This window comes from Leptonychotes weddellii, unplaced genomic scaffold (genome assembly GCF_054177405.1).
Source record: "Leptonychotes weddellii isolate Sample4059 unplaced genomic scaffold, ASM5417740v2 HiC_scaffold_6989, whole genome shotgun sequence".
NCBI classification, from domain to species: domain Eukaryota; kingdom Metazoa; phylum Chordata; class Mammalia; order Carnivora; family Phocidae; genus Leptonychotes; species Leptonychotes weddellii.
In genome coordinates, this window is record NW_028039374.1 from 1 (window position 1) to 9,770 (window position 9,770).

The 9,770-nt window shown below is 36.8% G+C and overlaps 1 long non-coding RNA gene across 1 annotated transcript; it reads right to left on the bottom strand.

Annotated features, from left to right (window-relative positions):
• Positions 1-4,732: 4,732 nt before the first annotated feature.
• Positions 4,733-7,938, bottom strand: LOC145719761 (uncharacterized). Its single transcript, XR_014142589.1, has 3 exons — positions 7,763-7,938; positions 5,453-5,526; positions 4,733-4,792 (listed from the first exon to the last, which is right to left on the bottom strand). It is a non-coding gene; the product is annotated as an uncharacterized LOC145719761 (long non-coding RNA).
• Positions 7,939-9,770: the final 1,832 nt, after the last annotated feature.

The window sequence follows — 9,770 nt, forward strand, 5'->3', positions numbered from 1 at the left end:
TCTCCAAAGAAGACGTCCAAATGGCCAACAGACACATGAAGAAATGATCAACATTACTTAACATCCGGGAAATACAAATCAAAACCACAATGAGATACCACCTCACCCTAGTCAGAATAGCTAAAATTAACAAGTCAGGAAATAATAGATGTTGGCAAGGATGCAGAGAAAGGGGAACCCTCCTACACTGTTGGTGGGAATGCAAGCTGGTGCAGCCACTCTGGAAAACAGTATGGAGATTCCTCAAAAAGTTGAAAATAGAGCTACCCTATGACCCAGCAATTGTACTACTGGGTATTTACCCCAAAGATACAAATGTAGTGATCTGAAGGGGCACCTGCACCCCAATGTTTATAGCAGCAATGTCCACAATAGCCAAACTATGGAAAGAGCCCAGATGTCCATCGACAAGTAAATGGATAAAGAAGATGTATACACACACACACACACACACACATACATATACAGTGGAATACTACTCAGCCGTCAAAAATGAAATCTTGCCATTTGCAATGACGTGGATGGAACTGGAGGATATTATCCTAAGCGAAATAAGTCAATCAGAGAAAGACAATTATCATATGATCTCACTCATATGTAGAATTGAAGAAACAAGGCAAAGGATCATAGGTGAAGAGAGGAAAAAATAAAACAAGACAAAACCAGAGAGGGAGACAAACCGTAAGAGACTCTTAATCATAGGAAACAAACTGAGGGTTGCTGGAGGGGAGGGGGTTGAGGGATGGGGTAACTGGGTGATGGACACTGGGGAGGGTATGTGCTGTAATAAGCACTGGGTATTATATAAGACTGATGAATCATAGACCTGTACCCCTGAAACAAATAATACATTATATGTTAATTAATTGAATTTAAATTTTTAAAAAAGGTTGATTGGGAGAAATAAAACAAAATTTTAAAATAAGAAATAATATCTGCAACTGTATGCATGTCTGCTCTTTTTTTCTCCTGAGAATGGTTTCATTTTCTTAGCTATAATTGGATTGTACTTCTCTGACTCTTCAATCAATGAAATTACAGGATGTGGTTTGTTGCATGGATGTATCATCATTGTATTTTTAAAATGAGTTATTTTAAAATTACATGAGGTAAAGAGCATCCTTAACACAAAATAAATAGTTTGCATCAGTTGATTTATTTTTAAATATATGGTATTCATCAGCTACTTTCCTTACTTTGCAAAAGTTACTATGGGGATTTAGAGGCACCTGGCTGGCTCATTTGGAAGAGCATGTGACTCCTGATCTTGGGGCCGTAAGTTTGAGGCCCACATTGGGTGTAGAAATTACTTAAATAAATAAAACTTAAAAAATAATTAAAAATAAATTTTAAAAATTTATTATGGGGATTTAAATTTTATTTTGAAACCTGTATGCCTAATAAACATAAATTAAGGTCACCCTTCTCAAGCTAGGCCAATTAGCCCTCAGAACTTTTGACCAAGAAAGTAGCAAGCACTGGATAAGCACTAAGCTGTAATATGGCAAAGTTGAGTTAGCTCCTCTCTGGGCTGGGATTTTCCATGTTTAAGATCAGAAAGCTCCTGAAATTAGATTATGGTCTACAGATGGGCTGCCTGTAGCCCAAAAGTTGTGTTTTGGACTTCTTCTTTCTTCTTTTTAGAATAGAGAATAACCAAATCATATTAATTTGTATAAAATGTTCTAGTTTTGAGAATTATAGATATTGCCTATTCCAATGAAACTCAAATTAGCAAAAACTATTTTCCAGTATCATACCAACTTATATTAATAATTTAATTTATATTTAATACCAACTTATATTAATATTTATTAACAGGCACTTATGAATCACTAATGCTTTTTATTTTTTTCCTTCCTACAAAAAAAAAAAACAAAACAGAAAAACTAAGTGTAAGAACCTGAACAGTCATGAGCCACAAAGAAGTATTTTTTGGTCTCTCATTGTGCAGAATTTATTGGGCTTCATAAAATGCATTTTTATTTTTTTTTAAAGATTTTATTTATTTAGGGGTGCCTGGGTGGCTCAGTTGCTAAGCGTCTGCCTTCAGCTCAGGTCATGATCCCAGGGTCCTGGGATCGAGCCCCGCATCAGGCTTCTTGCTCAGCGGGAAGCCTATTTCTCCCTCTCCCACTCCCCTGCTGTGTTCCCTCTCTCGCTATGTATCTCTCTGTCAAATAAATAAAAAAAATTTTCCTTCCAAAAAAAAAAAAAAAGATTTTATTTATTTATTTGAGAGACAGATGACAAGAGAGAACACAAGCCGGGGAGCCCAATGTGGGATTTGAAAAAGGTACCATCTAGCACTTTAATTTTAGAAAACTTGTGCCAGGGAAATTATTGCTCAATGACAAGAGGTTTTTCTCAATTCCAAATAAACAACAACTTTCTATTAACTGATCATTTAGCCAAATTTTAGACAATATCGGTGAATATAAATTCTGGTGTAAACAAAAAAATTTTCTTTTAAGATTTTATTTATTTTAGAGAGAAACAGAGAGAGAGAGAGAGCACACTCTGGGGGGAGTAGCAGAGGGAGGGGCAGAGAATCCCAAGCGGACTCCATGCTGAGCGCAGAGCCATCTCATGACCCTGAGAGCACCACCTGAGCGGAAACCAAGACTCAGGTGATTAACCAACTGAGCCACCCAGGTGCCCCAATTTTAGGGTAAATAAAATTTTAAAAAGGGTTTTACATCCTGAAAGTTGGTTATTTAAATAATTAGTATTTATTCAATATTTATACTTAATCTGAAAAATGTAAGTGTATTCCAAATGCAAACTCTATACCCCAGCACCTTTCTTAGGTTTGCTTTCTCCTGACAAGCTCCGAATGAGCTTTATTCAAGTGGTACTTGACAGAAGCTGCCATTAACTACTGTGAATAATAAATATTCCTGCAAAAGAATCTAATATTAATCTCAACTAACCACTTTGTAAACAACGCTGCTACTAGCAATATCCAAAATACCATTTTCAGGATCTAGCACTTTAAGATTCCATATTTTTCGAAGTTGCTTTTGAGATGTTGATAAAAGCCATTCAGAAACTATATTAAATCTAATATATGAGAAAATTATTTTCATGGATATTTAAGTTTAATGAGACTATAGACCAAACTTGAGTGCTAAGAAGTTTGGCTTTTTGCTTGTTTGATTTTTAACTTTGAACTCAAGTAAAAACTCATTTAAACATTAAAAGTCGGGGTGCCTCGGTGCCTCAATCATTAAGCATCTGCCTTCAGCTCAGGTCATAATCCCAGGACCGAGCCCCGCATCAGGCTCCCTGCTCAGTGGGAAGCCTGCTTCTCCCTCTCCCACTCCCCCTTGCTTGTGTTCCCTCTCTCGTGTGTCTCTCTCTGTCAAATAAATAAAATCTTAAAAAAAATAAAAATAAAAATAAACATTAAAAGCCATTTCTGTCCCGCAAGAAATAGGGATTGAAACTCACTTGTAAGATAAACAATAACTTCATTTTAGGAAACTCCATCAGTGGATTTTTCTAAAATTACAAATGTGAAACAAATATCTACCTGAAGTTCTTGAAAAAACTAAAGTAGTGTAAACATAGTTTATTTTTATTTTTAAATAATCTCTACACCCAACGTGGGGCTTAAATGGTACAACCCTGAGGTCAAAAGTCACATACTCTTCTGAGTCAGCCAGATGCCCCTAAACATAGATGTTTTAAGCCACGCATTCTGTTTAATAATGTGTATTTCCGTGGGTGTATTTTAGGTTGTGTTACATCTCTGCAGACGTCCTGCTTCTTTGGGTGAAATTATCCTTTTCCCTAAATGGATTTAGAGAATGAATGAAATATTGCTTGGTCTGAGCATGTGGTAAAGTTCTTTATGGAGAATATAAGCACATACAAACCCAGAGGAGTTGCTGGGATGGAGAACACTGCAAAGGAAGACATGCAGGTACGATCTCCATCTCACACTAAAATAAACTAGGAAAAGGAATAGACAGCTGACATCCTACACCAGCTATTATCTCATGTACTGTTCTTGTCATTGTTGTCATGTAACGGCCTGTTGGAGTCTGCATGTGAGGTCACATTCTTATGGGTATGAGGTCCTCTGAGAGAGGGAATTCCCACGATCAGTCACCTTGAGAAGAGGCTGATCTTGCTTTAGGATACAACCAAGGAGGAGGCTGGTTTTAGATTAGAAGGAAGAAGAAATTCTTTCATCATACTCCAAAAAAGTCCCATTAGGGAAGATGACCCTTGCATATACGACATTTCTTTCTATGGCAAAGCCTGAACAGTATCCTAGCAGAGACCCAGACAGGGGATGTAAGGCCCGGAGATGTGGGCTCCAAGAGTAGCCACATATCTCCTAGCTCTCATAGATTACCCCCCGTTCTGCACTGGCGAGGAGGATCTTGCCCGCAGTTACAACTTGACGGAGGTATGCCCGTGCTTGAGATGCGACAACAGAGAACAGCAGGAGCCAGGGAAACACTGCTGCTGGACAGGCCGCAACTAACTGCAGGGGAATGAAGATTCAACCCTTCCGAGTTAGGAAACCCGATGGTGGCTTAAGCATGGATCACCCAGGGACTTCCGGAAATAGACAAAAATAGACAAAAGACTGAACATTCTGTTGTGAAGCATGATGGCGGCCCAGACCCCATATATTATATTTAATAGAAATATAATTTCAAAAGCTAGTGAACTCAGGGTCATTCTGGTTTTACTGAATATTTAAATAAATATTTTACCATCATATATGGAAATCTCCGCATCTGTATCATCTTTCTTTGCTTTTGATAAGACCCACCTGTAAATAAAGATAAAAGCAAATACATATCATTAAAACTAAAACCAGCAATTTATAGACACAATGCATATTAGAAATACAACAAAAGATTACCCAAAAGTCACTTCTCATTAAAAAATAAATGCTTAGAAGCTAAATAAAGATGCCCATATAGAATCTTGCAAGGTTAGAGTTAAATCATATTTGGAATCCACAATTTACTAGTTGCTTGATCATATGTGAGATATACTAAGCCTCAGTTTCCTCACCTGTAAAATGGAGATAAAGATAGTACTTACCTACTTACTTGGGACAGTGTCTGGTATATAATAATTAATAAATAGTAACATTTATTTTTTTAACCAATATTTAGGATGGAACAGTAATTTGAATTTGTCATCTGAAATCAGGTTAATAATATCTGTCTTTAGGAATGAAGAAATGTCATAAATTTTTACTTTATATTCATAATTCATTTGTATTATTTTCTTTGTATAAATGAATAACTCTTCAAGTTAAACATTTCTATCAATAATAAAAATGCATTAAGGTACTGGTTTACACTGACAAAGTAACAATTTTTACAGTTTTGTAGTAGAGGCAATTTTCACAGGCCAATAACCAATAACTTCAAAAAAGCTAATTAAATCAAAGAAAACATTCTCTTGAATGAATACTCACCCAGCCAACCTTCCACTATCAAAAGTTTCTGTAAAATATACTTCTCCTATAGGTTGAGGTGTCTTATATTTAATCTAGAAAATAGATTTTTTAAAATCTAAAGTTATTCATCTTTGCAAATATTTTAATTAAATAATCTCACTAGTTAAGAACCCAGTATGTAGTAATGCACATATAAGTAAAATAAATAAAAGGTGACATGGCCTCAAAACGTCGCATCCTAGTACAGTAAGATACAAGACAGTATCAGAGATACAATGCCAGAAAAAAAATACCGTCTAAGTGCAAACAGAGAATGCACTGATTCCTTCTAAAACAGGAGGGATGGGGAAAAATTCTATTAGAGAAGTCCTCATGATACAGCTGACATGGCCTTGAAAGGATCCTAACAGGTGACAATATTTGGGAATACAAATCATTAGAAACAGAGGAAATACCATGATCCAACACATATAAGATAAAAAACTTAGCAAGCATGTAGATGAGTTTAAAATTAACTCTTAAATTTCACTATTATATGGTAGAAGATGAGGATACCATTTTGAGAGAATGGTAGGAACCCAGAGAAGAAAAAGATTGAACAGAGAAAGCACTACTAAGCAAAGCACAGTTTCAAAGGCCCTGTACGCGTTAGCTGTGGTGATGATGATAATGATATTGGTGGTGGTGATATGTGGTTCTTTTAATCCTCATAAAACTTCTATGAGCAAAATACTATTTTTTTTTAAAGATTTTATTTATTTATTTGAGAGAGAGAATGAGATAGAGCACGAGAGGGGGGAGGGTCAGAGGGAGAAGCAGACTCCCTGCCGAGCAGGGAGCCCGATGCGGGACTCGATCCCGGGACTCCAGGATCATGACCTGAGCCGAAGGCAGTCGCTTAACCGACTGAGCCACCCAGGCGCCCAGCAAAATACTATTATTGCACCCATCTTACATCCACTGTAACATGTAATGATAGGAACTCAGCTGCCTGGCTCCAAAGCTTATACACTTAACTGCTGTGCTCTATCTATAGAACATACGAACAAAACAGTTAAGAGATTAAAGATAATTTATTGACAAATTATCAAAAGATAATTTGAACTGATGATGAATGAATAAATTTTGCCTAAAGTAATAGATCAATTTGGGTCCTTTCTGAATCAATCTCTGTGATTTTATCCGTATGATTTCTTTTCTCAGCCTTTAGAGAAAAGGATGCAGAAGTACTTTTTCTATTCACTGTCTCTACCCCAACCTGATAGTACATTTCCTGTCCATTTAAGGGGGGTGGAAACCAATAATCAAACACAATTCCACATAATTGCTGATGGGTCAAGATTCCACTTCCTATCATTTTTTCAAATATCACCAAATGCAGTTGAAGTGGTCGGTATCTCCCAATTCCTTTGAAGTATTAACCTCCGAAGACCCTTGTAGGAGCTGTACCTAAGTCAATCATCAGCGCTTTGATTACTTACCTTCTGTAGAGTGCATAACTAGGTTTTAAAAGAAATGTCCTTGTAGAGTTTAAACTTTAACAAGAGAAAGAATATTCACCTTAAACAGCCAAACAACACTTTCATTTGCAAATGAAAAACTCTCAAGGTAAGTGAGGTGAAGAAGTCTGTACCAGCGATAGGCTATGGTGCTCAGCCCTTGAATTAGCTGCTATAGCATAATACAACTCATCCATTCTTACCATCAACAAGACTTCTGACAAATTTTCTGATTGTCTCAATATTATCTATGACTATTCCTCAACGTAAAGGTTCTTCTGGATTGTCAGGATGTACAAAAATCTCTGCAAGGTTTTTCAGACTCCTTTGAGTCACCACCTCAAACCACGTCTTAACAATGCCGAGCCACAAACACAGGTGAGCCTTATTAAATGCCTACCTCATGATCACTTCCCTTTCTTATTCATCCTCCTAGTTAGCATTTCCTTTCCTCAGGGAAATAAGAACTTACTTTACTTCTAGGAGAACTGCAAATTATACTACCTTATCTCCTCTCTGAAGAGGGCTGGCAGTGTCAGAAGAATGAAAACCTTTCTCTTAGATAGAAGTCCATCAGTCCTCTTCAGCAGTGACAAATTCCTATTCTGATAGTAAAAACCTTCCCCATATTTACTTTGTAATAAAACTGTGCTAGGTGCAATGCATAAATTTCTGTAATACATGGGCACTCTAATAGTTGGGGAAAAAACAGTGTTTTTCTATTTGTTTAGAAAATGAATACTGTTAGAACTGAAATGAATCTTAAGAGGTCACTCTCCTCTGTATCCTGTAAAGGAATAACTTACAACTCATTTCTCAATAACCTTACCTCTGAGGAGAGTTCACCTTCATTAACATCAATCTCCTCTGAATTTTCATCAAAATCTTCCATCTCAACACCATCATCCATAAATTCTGCATTAATTGAGATCAACAGAAGACCCAAACATAGCCAAAAGCTTTGCAAATGCATACTGATTACCTGTGAAGTTAAAAGTTATCAGTGAAAATAAAAGTTGTGAAAAATACGTAAGTACACTTACAAAGGAATAATTTTTCTTTAATACCGCCTTTATTGTAGGATGGCTTTTAAAACAAATCATTGACAAAATTATTTAAATTACACTTTGAACAAATAAAAACACAAACTTCAAATCCCACAGGACACAGATTCTAGAGCTACCCACCTGCCTCTAAAAACAAAGAGCCAAGGAGCAGCTGGGTGGCCCAGTCGGTTAAGCACCTAACTCTTGGTTTCCGCTCAGGTCGTGATCTCAGAGTCCTGAGATCCAGTCCTACCTAGGGCTCTGCCCAGCAAGGAGTCCACTTGTCCCTCTCTCTCTCCCTCTGCCCTTCCTCTGCACATGCGTGCACTCACACTCTCTCATAAATAAATAAATAAATAAATAAATAAATAAATAAATAAATAAATAAATAAAATCTTTTAAAAAACAAAGAGCCAAGCATTTAAACCTAAAGATATCAACAACAGTGATTACCAAACTCAAATAATATGTGGACCCCTGGGGTGCCTGGGAGGCTCAGTTGATTAAGAGTCTGCCTTCAGCTCAGGTCATGATCAGTGGGGAGCCTGCTTCCCCCTCTCCTTCTGGCTTGTGCTCTCTCTCACTATCTCTGTCTGTCTCGCTCTCCCAAATAAATAAAATCTTAAAAAAAAATATGTGGACCCTTTTATTTATTTATTTATTTATTTATTTATTTATTTATTTATTTATTTAAAGATTTTATTTATTTATTTGAGAGAGAGAGAATGAGAGAGAGAGAACACATGAGAGGGGATAGGGTCAGAGGACGAAGCAGACTCCCTGCCGAGCAGGGAGCCTGATGCGGGACTCGATCCAGGGACTCCAGGATCATGACCTGAGCCGAAGGCAGTCGCTTAACCAACTGAGCCACCCAGGCACCCTGGACCCTTTTAAAAGAAAGAAATAAGGATCATGATTCTCAAATGTTTGTTTTTTTATTACAATGTTGCTTAAGTACATATAAACATACAACCAGAGTTTCATAATTATGAAACCAAAGTACACTTACATATAAACACAAAAAAAACGAAAGAAAAATAATTTTATCACAATTTAATGTGACAGTCTTTTCATGAATCAAATCACAGCTAAAAGAACAATCAAACTGCAATCAGGTTGACTAAGTTGGATAACATTCTTTTACATTTATCATAATACTTTGATGACTCAGTAATTTAAACATTTCTCTATTTAAATACTGCAAAATGTCCATTCCTTATTATAACATTACTTGAGCAGAAACCAAATATAATTTGGCTGCCTCCTGGAAGAAAATATAATATGATTTGTATAATTATGTCTTTTTTTTTTAAAGATTTTATTTATTTATTTGACAGAGAGAGATAGCGAGAGCAAGAACACAAGCAGGGGGAACGGGAGAGGGAGAAGCAGGCTTCCCTCTGAGCAGGGAGCCCGATGCAGGGCTCGATCCCAGGACCCTGGGATCATGACCTGAGCCGAAGGCAGACGCTTAACGACTGAGTCACCCAGGCGCCCCTGTATAATTATGTCTTGCTCTATTCCCATTAACATGTTAAAATTCAAGTTTTATTTTTTGGTGCCAATGGCCTTTTAAACACAAAGTAAATGTGGACACCGAAAGAGTGTGGCAGTCCTTGGTAATAAGGTGGGCAGGTGATCCAGATGATCCATAGTATAGTTCTATTACTTTTTTTTTTTTTTTCAGTTACCATCAACATGACAAATTTTTTTTAAAAAGTAAATTCTTAGAGGGGCACTTGGGTGGCTCAGTCGTTAAGTGTCTGCCTTCAGCTCAGGTCATGATCCCAG